The sequence below is a fragment of the Corythoichthys intestinalis genome, chromosome 5, assembly GCF_030265065.1.
Source record: "Corythoichthys intestinalis isolate RoL2023-P3 chromosome 5, ASM3026506v1, whole genome shotgun sequence".
In the NCBI taxonomy this organism is placed as follows: domain Eukaryota; kingdom Metazoa; phylum Chordata; class Actinopteri; order Syngnathiformes; family Syngnathidae; genus Corythoichthys; species Corythoichthys intestinalis.
The window spans coordinates 35,735,306-35,747,847 of record NC_080399.1 but is presented as its reverse complement, the minus strand read 5'-3'; positions in this window follow the sequence as shown (position 1 = coordinate 35,747,847).

The following is a 12,542-nucleotide window of genomic DNA, read 5'->3' as shown; positions in this document are numbered from 1 at the left end:
GAAGTCATAAAAACGAAAATAGTATTCTTAGGTAGGGTGACCATATTTGGATTTCCAAAAAAGAGGACAGTCGTCTCGGCCTCGAGATATTAAAATACTTCAATTTGAACAAAGTTCACTCAAAGATGCCTTATCACTTTAGTATATAAGTATGCAACCTCCGTCTGGATAGAAAATTCAGGTTTTTAACAAAAAAGTAGCTATATAACTAAAGACACAAATTCAGATTTTCAGATGTTACTCAACAGGCTTTATTATTGTTAGAACAATACAACAATAACATAAAAAAAGAAAAAAACTGGAATGAAATAATGATTTAAAAAAAACAAAACAAAAAAAAAACCTCTGTATAGCGAATCATCCTTGAACAAAATAATGGCTGTCTTTTCAATCCTTACTGTAGAAATAATCTGAAATATTATTCGAAATAATACCTCTTCTGTAGAAAATCCAGCTTTTAATAAAAAGGTCTTTTCACTCTCTGGTGAAATAATGTAAATCAAACTAGCCTCACAACTATACCATTTTAAAAATAAAAATACGGTCACTTTAGTCTTTAGTTTTTCTTGTGCTTTAAAGCACTTTGCGGGAAGATTACGACGGAGTATTACACACACACACACGCACACACACAAAGGGGACTAATAGATTAAAGCCGTACTACTTCTACGAGAAAAATAACGTATTATTACGTAGGGGTCATGTAGCGGTAAGCCGCTACGCACTTTATGTACATCTACCTTAGCTGAGCGCTACGATGAAGCATTAGATTAGAAATAAATCTAAGAATCCTAATTGATTTAGATGAGCCGAATATACTAAGGATTTCCCTATTTGTAAAACCGTTTCTAAACCACAAGATGCCTTCAAATTCAATATTGTATATTGTAACCGAGGGGGCAACGCGCTATGTAAAGTACATAGCTGTTTAGCCTAAGTAAAAATATGACTTTTATACTCGTATGTTGAATTCATTGTACGAGAATAAAAGTCGAAGTATTACTTAAAGCTAATGTAGCTGAATGAGCAGATACCTACTTGCCGTAGCGCACTGCCGCCTCCGTTAAAATCAATAATGTTGAAAGCATCTATTACGCATGTCTTTCCTCATTTGCTGGCGTCGGTTGAGGGTCTGCAATGCACCCGTCGTTTGTTTTGTTTGTCGTTTTCACATAGCTAAAAATGGATGGCATGGATTGGCCACATATTATATGTACATAATTTATGTATGTACGTATGTTTACATTATATAATGAATGTGTGTGTATATATATGTATGTTTATGTACATACACTACATCACTTATATATACAGTATATATTCATGCAATATGTTGCGGTACATCGCGCTGATTGCAGCTGTGCGCCGAACCTTCGTGCCGTCAACATTCGCTGGAAGTGGTGCTAAGTTCACGCGGTGCCTGCTTTGACGACTGACACCGAATCTCAATGACGCACCAGGACCTATCCAGGTTTCATTTTCGCAACGTGTTCACAGTCTAACCTGGTTTCTGAATGGGAGACATTTAGAAACCTAAAAATAATGCCAGCTTTAACTCCATGGCTGGTAATGACGTTAGGTGTCTGATCATTCGTTGCCTTGCTCTCTCAGTCAAAATGGATTGGACATCCAGCACAGTCTTTGGCATCCAAAATATAGTGTTAGAGAAAGTTTCACATGTGTGTGCGCGCATTTTAAATAATAAAGCCTGTTGGGTAACCTCTGAGAATTTGAAAGTGTCATTGGTTATATAGCTACTATTATGGTATAGAACTGAATTTTCTGTCTAGACGGAGGAGGCACGTTTATATATTTAAAGATTTTGCATCTTTGAGTGAATTTCATTTCAAATTTAAGTATTTGAATATCTCGAGGCTAAGGCGACTGTCCTCTTTTTTGAAATCAAAATATGGGCGCCCTACCTAAATGACCTGAATTCACGTTTTTTTGCACTTAGTTTAGGGCCATGTGAACGGGCGGCCGCTAACGCTTGTTGAAGTCTAGCATCACGCTCTTCAGTTGTTGATCCACTGATCAGTATGTCATCAATGTAAACGGCACCTTTCAAACTAAACGTCAAGAGGGTCCGGGGCTGTAAAACCAACGCCAAGGCAAAGGGCATTAATCTGATTTTTTTTTTTAATGAAATAAAAGAAACGAATGATATGCATGTGTATTTTTCGGCCTTTCAGTTTTTTGGCCAACTGTTTCCAATATGCGGTTTCGGCCAAGAATTCAGTACATCTGGCACCGCTGGCAGTGGGGCCCCCAGGTCCAGCGTGGAAGCGGACACATACCCGGGGAGAGCAACAGCTGCCAAGCAGGATGCTGGAAAAGAAGAGATCAAAACTAGCCACCACGGGAAAGGGGACATTTTGCCGCTCCTAATTGAAATACTCAAAAGAAGAATGCCATGTAATAGTTTCATAATTTAAACACACACACCGTGAAATGGGTGTATGAAGCTTTTTGTTGAAACACAGTTAAAAAGTAGCACTTTGTAATGATGGCATACAAAAAACACACAAAGTAATGGGTGCATAATAGCCAACATAGCAGTGAACAAAGTGTGCAATATGCTTTAAAGTCTTTGCTTCTTTTGCTAACAAATGAGGGTTCTTTTGTCAAAATGATGTCATGTGTATCAATGGCAGCCAATGAGTACATATCTATTAGTTTGTAATTATAGATAATAACAGGGAAAATTCAATACATATGAATATCCTGTTACTGTTTTCCCAATGTGTTGTCTAAAGTGTCTTAGGAAACCACATTAATTTCCCGTCTTTTCTCCCAACCCCGCTCAAGTGCTGAAGTACGGCAAGGGCAGTTTGAAGAAAATGCTAGCCAGCCATTAGCACAGTACAATTACCAAATGCTTGTGTGAGAAGTACTGCAATTCTGCAGTACTCCGGAACGTAAAACTTATTGCGGTGACGTGATTTTTTGGGGGAAATTTAGAAGAATTTGAAGGCTGAGCAATGTGTGTAGAAAATGTGCATAAACCGTCTAAATCGTTCAAATGTCTTATGGTGATAGCCCACTATCACTTTCAATTCAATTCAATTCAATTTTATTTGTATAGCCCTGGATCACAACAACGTTGTCTCAAAGGGCTTTGCAGAGGCAATATGATACACAATCAGAAACAGCAAATGAAGCAACAAAGATGAATAAATAAATTAAAGTCCTGGGTTTCCCCCATTCTTAGACCCTCCATGTCGGCAAGGAAAAACTCCAAAAACTCCAGTCTTCAGGAGAAAAATGAGAAACCTTGGGGAGTACCACAGTCAGGAGAGATCCACTCCCAGGACGGATAGACAGGAAGCCACAGGACCACTAATGGGAATTAGCAGGCAAAGTTACAGTCCGTAAAGATGCAGTGGAGTAAAGGAACAAGAAGCGGTCCATCTAGCCAGATGAGACAGGGGTAGCGACGAGGACGTCCATCCAGCATGGGGTCCGGAAAGTCAGGAGGCTGCAGCTGAAAAATAGCCCCTCCCCAGAGGGGAGGGGGGAAAGGGGACTCCGGGTGACTAGTGATGAAGAGACTAGACAACTAGATATTAACATTGGAAAATAGAAATAAAGTAAGATAAGTGGTATGTAGAGTGAGAAAAAGGAGATAGAACTCAGCGGCTGTACTGCCCCCAGCATTATAGCTTCTAGTGCAGCTTAGACTAAACTTTGAGTCTACTCCGACTTCAACTAGCCTAACCATAAGCTTTGTTGAATAGGAACGTTTTTAATCCATTCTTAAATGTGAAAACTGTCTCGACTTCTTTAATATTATCTGGATGCTGATTCCATAAAACAGGGGCTTGGTGGATAAAGGCTCTAGCTCTGACAGTACTTTTAGAAACCCTGGGAACTACCAGTAGACCTGCATTCTGAGAGCGGAGTGTTCTGTTGGGGCGGTATGGAACCAGAGCATCGGTGAGATAAGATGGCCCCAACTCATTAATGGTCTTAAATGTAAGAAGGAGGATTTTAAATTTAATTCTAAACTCGACTGGAAGCCAGTGAAGGGCCTGGAGCACAGGGGTGATGTGCTCTCTTCTATTGGTTCCTGTTAAAAGTCTTGCTGCTGTGTTTTGGACAAGCTGAAGACCTTTTAGAGAACTTTTAGGACAAGCTGCAAGTAGGGAGTTACAATAATCCAATCTCGATGTAACGAACGCGTGAATTAATTTTTCTGCATCGCTTTCAGATAAAATATTTCTAATTTTGGCTATGTTGTGCAGGTGAAAGAAGGCCGTTCTGCAGGTTTGTTTAATGTGAGCTTTAAACGATAAGTCAGGGTTGAATAAAACTCCTAGGTTTTTAACTGTGGTGCTGGAGGCTACACTTACATTGTCCAGAATGACTATCTGGGCAGCTAAAGAGTCTCTCACACTTTTCGGGCCTATTATAAGGACTTCTGTCTTTTCAGGATTAAGTAGAAGATAGTTAGTGCTCATCCAGGTATTTATATAGAGTCACCGTCATCATCAACATGTATATTAAAATCCCCTACAATTATAATTATATCCCAGCTTAGCAAAATACTGGATAAAAAGTCAGAGAAATCTAACAAAAACTGTGAGTAGGGACCAGGGGGACGGTAAACCACTATGAAAAGAACTGGTTTTTGGTTCTTCCAGTTAGCATCTATAATTGATAGTACTTGACTTTCAAAGGAGTTATAAATGTAATTAGCTTTACTTTTTGGGCTCATACCTAGACAAGGGTGTGATATTACTGCCACCCCCCCCTCCGCGGCCCGTGCTTCTACCTGTGTGAAAATTCACGTGACTTGGGGGTGTGGCTTCATTAAGTCTAACAAAGTCACCCTGCTGAAGCCAAGTTTCAGTCAGGGCCAAAATATGAATATTATAATCCCCAATTAAGTCATCAACTAACAGAGATTTGGGCGAGATTGACCTGATGTTTAATAATCCGCATTTTATATGTTTATTAAGAGTTATTTTATTTTCACTGCTATCAGGGGCTATATGTATTAAATTCTTTGGTCTCGTTCATATAGTACTATGTTTTCTACAGTTCACTATACGAGGCACGTATAGTGAACTGTATACTTTCAAGAATCATAATCATTTTGAGTAGCAATGCTTTACAAATTGCCTGAATACATTTACTTGAATTTACTCAATATTGTCTGACTGAAATTTAACAGAATGCTCATGCTTGATTTGACTCCAAAGAGTCCCCCCCCCCCCCAAATGATATGAAAACTGTTGCCACATCAAAATATAATAATACTAATGCTAATCATACTTGAATCAACATCTACATAGACACAGAATCCTTTCTTACAATTGTTGGTTATACTCGTACCATGTGCATTATTGCAGTCCACTGGAATAAAAAAAAGTGCATTTTTCATGCCTTCTGTTTCTATGAGGCACATTTAGGTCGCCTACTGTGCTCCAGTGGTGGAAAAGCGAAACCTTTGTGATGAGTTTTGTCTATGGCGTTATATTGCTGCCACGATTCTGAGCAAGCAATAATGGATTTTGAGCACAGAAAACTAGATTTCGAGCACAGAAATTATATATTTATATTGAGCGAGCAGTTAAAGATTTTGAGCAAGGAATAATAGATTTTGAGCAAAGAAAATATTATTGATTAAAATGTTTTTTTGACTTCACCGCCACCTGCCTTGCTGCGTTTTTGTTTCCCTGCATTTGGGTCAACACCACCTGCCTGCCTGCGTTCCCTGACACACGCCAGTACAAAGCTCCGACAGAAGTCAACAGTTGCCATTATATACGTATTGATTGTAAAAAAAAAAACGTAACTGTGCAGAACACGTCACAGCAAGCAGTACCGTAGTATTCTGTGCAAATTATCAATTTCAACACACGCCTTTTGTGAAAAAATACTCTTCCGTTTCAATTTTCAATTTCCTTTTAATAACATAGATGAGAGAACCCTAGGAATCAGAAACACAGCTACTAAGAATATAATACTAACATTCAACCAAATACACGAATGCAGAACAGTTACAAGACGAATACAATATACTGCATCTAAGTGTACACATATAACCCAATATACAACAGACACATGATCGACATTAACAGGAAGGTGTATGGAGGCACGTCTCTTAGAACTACTTATTGTTGTCTGTAACTGCCTGATCTCTTGCCAAACTGTCAACCCAGCAGATGGCGGTAATGCCCCATGATACAAGGGGTAAACTGCCAATTTGAAGAACTACTCCTTCCCTACCTACTAGTAGGATCCACATCAACGCAGATAGGCGCTGCCCCCCAGCGGCCGGAGGGATTCTCTTCTAATTGGTCCCGTGAAAAATCATACAAAACCGGACATTTTCATGAATTCATAAAACCCTGCCGGACGATGAGGACACGATGTGAAATGAGGACTTGTCCGGGCAAAAGAGAACATTTGGTCACCCTACATTAGCCATCGATGAAGCTGCTGAAACAGCAACAAAGACCGAACAAGATTTACATGTCCCAGGCAGAAAAGAGAAGTTCTGCAAGCTAAACAAGGGCTCTCATGTAAGTGACACAACAAAGATGGGCACGAGCGAGTGCTATGATTGTAAATGACAACACAAGCCTTCCAAATGTCAGTTTAAACAAGAAAAATGCCATACCTGCAAAAACATTGGACATATATGACATGTCAGAGCAGGGTCCCCAAACTACGGCCCTCCACATTTGGTCCAGCCCCCTGAACATTTTTTTTTTTTTACTTGTGTTATTTATTTCCTGGCTTTTTCTGTGAAGAACCCAGAGAGGGTTATTTGGTTATTATCAATTTGATTAATAGTTTTATTATTATATTATATTATATTATATTATATTATATTATATTATATTATATTATATTATATTATATTATATTATATTATATTATATTATATTATATTATATTATATTATATTTAGGGCTGTCAAATGATTAAAATTTTTAATCGAGTTAATCACAGCTTAAAAATTAATTAATCATAATTAATCACAATTCAAACCATCTATAAAATATGCCATATTTTTCTGTAAATTATTGTTGGAATGGAAACATAAGACACAAGACAGATATATACATTCAACATACTGTACATAAGTACTGTGTTTGTTTATTGTAACAATAAATCAACAAGATGGCATTAACATTATTAACAATCTGTTAAAGGGATCCATGGATAGAAAGACTTGTAGTTCTTAAAAGATAAATGTTAGTACAAGTTATAGAAATTTTATATTAAAACCCCTCTTGATGTTTTTGTTTTATAAAATTTGTAAAAATTTCAAACAAAAAATAAACTACTAGCTATCCATTGTTAATGTCAATAATTACACAATGCTCATGGTGCTGAAACCCATAAAATCACTCGCAACCAAGCGCCAGCTGAGGGCGACAAAACACCAAAAAACACATGTAACAAATGGACATGACACCGTGCTGTCATTTTAATCTGTTTGAGCGGGGTACGTGCGTTTAATGCGTCAAATATTTTAACGTGATTAATTTTTAAAAATTAATTACCGCCTGTTAACGCGATAATTTTGACAGCCCTAATTATATTATATTATATTATATTATATTATATTATATTATATTATATTATATTATATTATATTATATTATATATTATATTTTTATTTTATTTACTTTTGTTCCGTGAAGAATCCAGCAAGGGTTATTTGATTGTGGCTTTCTGAAAAACAATAAATTTTTACATTTAGGCACTCCTGCAATCGTCACACTGTTTCTGTTAAAAACTGACCCCTGCCCCTCATCAGAGAAGGGAAAAGTTATGTGGCCCTCACAGGAAAAAATTTGGGGGCCCCTGTGTTAGAGGAACAACGGTGAACAATTAAGAAACAAAAGGAACAGATAGGTTTTCGTGCACTCAATGTTCAAGAAATAAAGATGGACAGTGACACGGACAGCTCTGACGACCCCTTCACATGGTTCAGATAGTGAATCTCGTCTGAGGAAAGTGGAGCCATATAAGTAGAGCATGGAAAAAATGGGAAAACTTTTTTCGATTGACAGGGGATGCAGCCTGACTGTCATTTAACTCCACCTGGGAAAAGACCCAAACTCCGCATATCCATCCAGTTGGAATACAGCTGGAGACCTACACAGGCCACCCCGTGAAAGTTGTGGGAGCAGCTCATGTCTGAGTCAAGTACAACAATCAAAAAGCGAAACTGTCCCTATTGGTAATGAAAGGAGAAGGCCCCACTCTTCTAGGACGAAGCTGGCTTGAGGACATTTAACTTGATTGGAAGGAGATCAAAGCTTGACTCAGAGGCCGACGTGTGCACCACATCCAGACAGACAAAAAGGTCAACCTGGTAATACAGACATTACAAAAGGCTTTGTGTCAACATGAAAATGTGTTCAAAGATGAGCCACAATTCATGTAAAAGAAAATGCAGTTCCGCATTTCTTTCGGCCAAGGTCAATTCCATACGCCATGAGAGCAAAAGTAAATGAGGAACTGGACAGGTTGATTGAAGAACAAATAATTTCACCTGTGAAGTTCTCTGAATGAGCCGGACCAATTGTACCCATCCTGACACTGACAGGAGCCATCAGGTTAAGTGGAGATTATCAACTGAATGTGAACACAGTGTCATCGCTGGAGCAGTACCACATTCCTCGAGTGGAGGATTAGTTCAATGCCTTAGGGAAGGGCAAACAGTTCTCCAAGCTTGACATGAGCCGAGCTTATCAACAGTTTGTCATGGATGAAAAGTTGAAGAACCCCACAGTGAACACCCACCATGGATTATTCACGTACGATAGACTACCGTTCGGAGTGGCCTCAGCCCCGGCGATTTTTCAACGAACCATGGAGAGTCTGCTGAGTGGTATTCCACTAGTAGCTGTGTATTTGAATGACATATTGGTCAGTGGTGTGTATCATTTAAAAAAAAAAAACATGGACAATGTCTTCACGAAACTGGAAGATGCTGGGCTCCACCTTCGCAGAAAAAATGTGTGTGTGTTCCTGCAGGATGAAGTAGAGTACCTCAGTCAGTCATCGGTAGTGGTCAAGCCGTGAAGAGACATGTGGATCAAGTCTAGAGCTAGATTGCCTGATCCGGATCTTCACCTCAAGAAAGAAGAAAGCTTGACATTTTTTCCTGACAATCCGCCTGATGAAGTTGTAGTCGAGGCAGCAACAGCCTAGCCTTGAGTTGAAGGAACCCAAGCTATGTCCAGGGAAAGATGCTGAGATACTACCTTCACCAAACCTGCTGATTGAAAAGGACTTAACAATGGAACCAGGAATGAGACGATCTGTGAGGGCGAGACGTTCGCTGACAAAAAAAATGTTTGAGTATATTGTTTGCTTGTTAATTTGAAATAAATATGTTTTTGCTTAAAGGTGGGAGAGTGTTGGTATAGTGGATATTATTATGGTAGTTGTAGTACGGGAGTTTGCCAATAGAGGGTATGCATGTCATGTAGATGTGTATCTGTTTGTGCCTTATTCCTTGACTAAGGGAGAGAACAGTGTTGCTGTGGAGAGTCCGGACATATCGCAGCAGAGCGAATCTATAAAAAATAAATTAATTAAATAAATATCTCCATTTCACACCTTATATTCTTTTAACATGTTACCATTTTCTACAATGAAGTAATTATACTATTATTGTACACCTCATGTTACTGCAGTAACATATTGTATTGGCACAACTTATGTGGTAGCTATGTTTAGCTACACTGTAAACGTGCTAGTAAACAGACAGTAAAATTGGCATTAATATAGGGTGACCAAATGTCCTCTTTTGCCCGGACAAGTCTTCATTATATATCCTATTTTTACCGTCCGGCCGGGTTTTATAAATTCACGAAAATGTCTGGTTTTCATGATTTTCACGGGACCAATTTGAAGAGAATCCCTCCGGCCGCTGGGGGGCAGCGCCTCCCTGCGTTGACGTGGCTTCTACTTGTAGAGGGAGAGCAAGTATGCTGTTGTATTGTGGGGTCGCTAGCCTTTTTCAATATGACTGGCATTACAAATATAGTGCAGAAGAAGAAATTGACCAGAGCAAATTAGATAGAGAGGAAGTGCAACATGCAACCGCTAACTTTAGCTTTCTCACGTTCTTACCACTTGCTTCCTGCTATGTCACTGCTCCCCAGTCTGATCGCCTTTTAAAGGACCCGCGCTTTTTACATTGCCCAGATAGCACACCGACGTTAAATAAGCGTTGATATTCCATTAAATTCATCAGTATGGTTGACATGGAAATTTTCGACAATAAACAATGTTGAATCAGCATTGCAAATACCGATGACACCTGACAGTGACGTTAAAGTTCAATGGTATGTCAGGTGTTGTTTGGGGATAACATTGTTTTATAGTTATTGAAATAATGTTATTATTATTTATCATTATTTATTTATTTATTTATTCATTTATTTATTTGTGTTTATTGTATGGTTATTTGGGAAGAATATATTTATCGGGAAGAATAAAGCCTGTTGAGTAACCTGTAGAGTGAAAAAATATATATATATGTCGCTATATATATGGTTTTTTTTCTTATAAAACTGAATTTTTCTATCCAGACGTAGGAGGCACACTTTAAAGAAGTCTCGTGACACACATACATACTCGCGCAGTATAATGAACACAAAGGTGGGGGGGTGCAAGTGCACGCTGTGTGCACGTCAGGTCATCTTGGCCATAAAAGTGGCGAAAACTAAGCACTTTACACTGACTCATATGGATGTACTTACATTCGTTCATGGACCCACACATTTTAACAGGTGGCCGTCCTCTGCTTGAAATGCGCACCTTACGCCATGTTCAATGTTCAAGTAAAAGTTGTATCATGTTTCTGAGAGGAGCAACGAGAGCAGATCCAAGTGTACCTTAGCCGTTGCGAAGAGATGTTGCACCCAGCCATTCATGAAATGTCTGTGAACTTTGAGAGATTTATAGTTTTTAAACTGTTCATATATGTAAGCGCTGATACCGTAAACGAAGTAGTTTGTCATATACGCAGCGATAAAGTTGGAGGCAGTAATGTGGGATCGGAGCTCCATTCTTTTGTAGGGAGGTCGTACGGATCTATATTATTGATTGTCGACAATTTAGCCAAATGCCGATCCCTGGCCTCCTTGATAAGTTTGTCCCTGTACCGTATCCTCTCATCCTTCTTAATCCTCTCCAGATTGGCGACTGAGCAAAAAGTTTTAAAACAGTTTAAAAACTACTTTTTCACCGGCTACTCCTGCTCTGGTTTGTTTACATCCATGGTACACACAAAATGGCGCCTAGGGGCGTGTCCGCTAGTTTGGGCACGTGACTGGCAAAGACCGATTCTCGCTCCCAGAATATACAGCGCTTGTGACGTAGGACAATAACAGGACTGGTTGCTATGGGAACGTACGCATACCCAAGGAACCTTGCTAAAAGGAGTATTAAAATTGCAAATAAAATTGTTTAGGATTAGTTTAGATGCATATATGTTATATTTTTCTTTTAGAGTATTTGACGAGGAATACGATAGACCCATTAATAGACTTTTTTGAAAAATCACCATTTCTTTAAATAGTCACATGAATAATGAGGTGGCCTGTGAAAATCAACATAAAACAACTCGGCAAGGACTCTCTATAGAGTACTTGTTGAGTCACTCTTTAAACTATATTGTGGTATAAATAGCTGATTGGACTGTCTTAACATGTATAATCTACATGACATGGTTAGTGCTGATAGGGATTGATAACAGAATTGATAGATAATCTGCCAAATGATTCCATGGTATTGAAATACTCCCTACACTTGTCGCTGCATCAGTGCAGTAAAGCTGCGTGTGCTAAATCTGTTGCCCCTCTGGTGGCCCCTGCTGGTTAGGGGCCCTGGGCAATTGCCTGGTTTGTCTAATGTGATGAGACGCTTCTGCATAAAATAACATTTAACTGAGCAGTATCAACTGTGATATTTACAGTACAGAATAATGCTGTGAGTTAGTAGTTCAAAATAGTTCTCTAAACAATGCTAATAACCGTTTTTTACAGGAGCCTTCTAATGGGGAATGGGACGTACTACGTCATTGTTTGGATACGCCACGTACTTTCGGTCCGGCAGACTCAACGTGGATTGTGATTTGTGGTAGTGCTAGGCTAGTTCCTTCATTGTAGTCAAAAGAAAACATGGGTGTGTATTGTTGTGTTACTGGGTGCAATAGACCCTACTCACATGACGTCACAACCACGCCTCCGCGCCATATTGTCCGTCTACTCGTCGTGTTGACGCATTACCGCTACGTAAATTCCTCCTATTATGGTGTGTTTTTCTGCTCATTAGCATTAATAATCAAAATGGTGAAGGCGTGTGTGGCGGTTGGTTGCAATAACAGAGAAGATAGACGGAGAGACTTGGAGTTCTACCGTATTCTGAGAGACCCGGAGAGGAGAGCGAGATGGACTGCTGCAATTCGACGAGAAAACTGGGCTCCAAACGATTACCACAGATTATGTAGTAGTCATTTTATATCTGGTAAGATGCATTTAATATATATTTAGAGGGTTTTG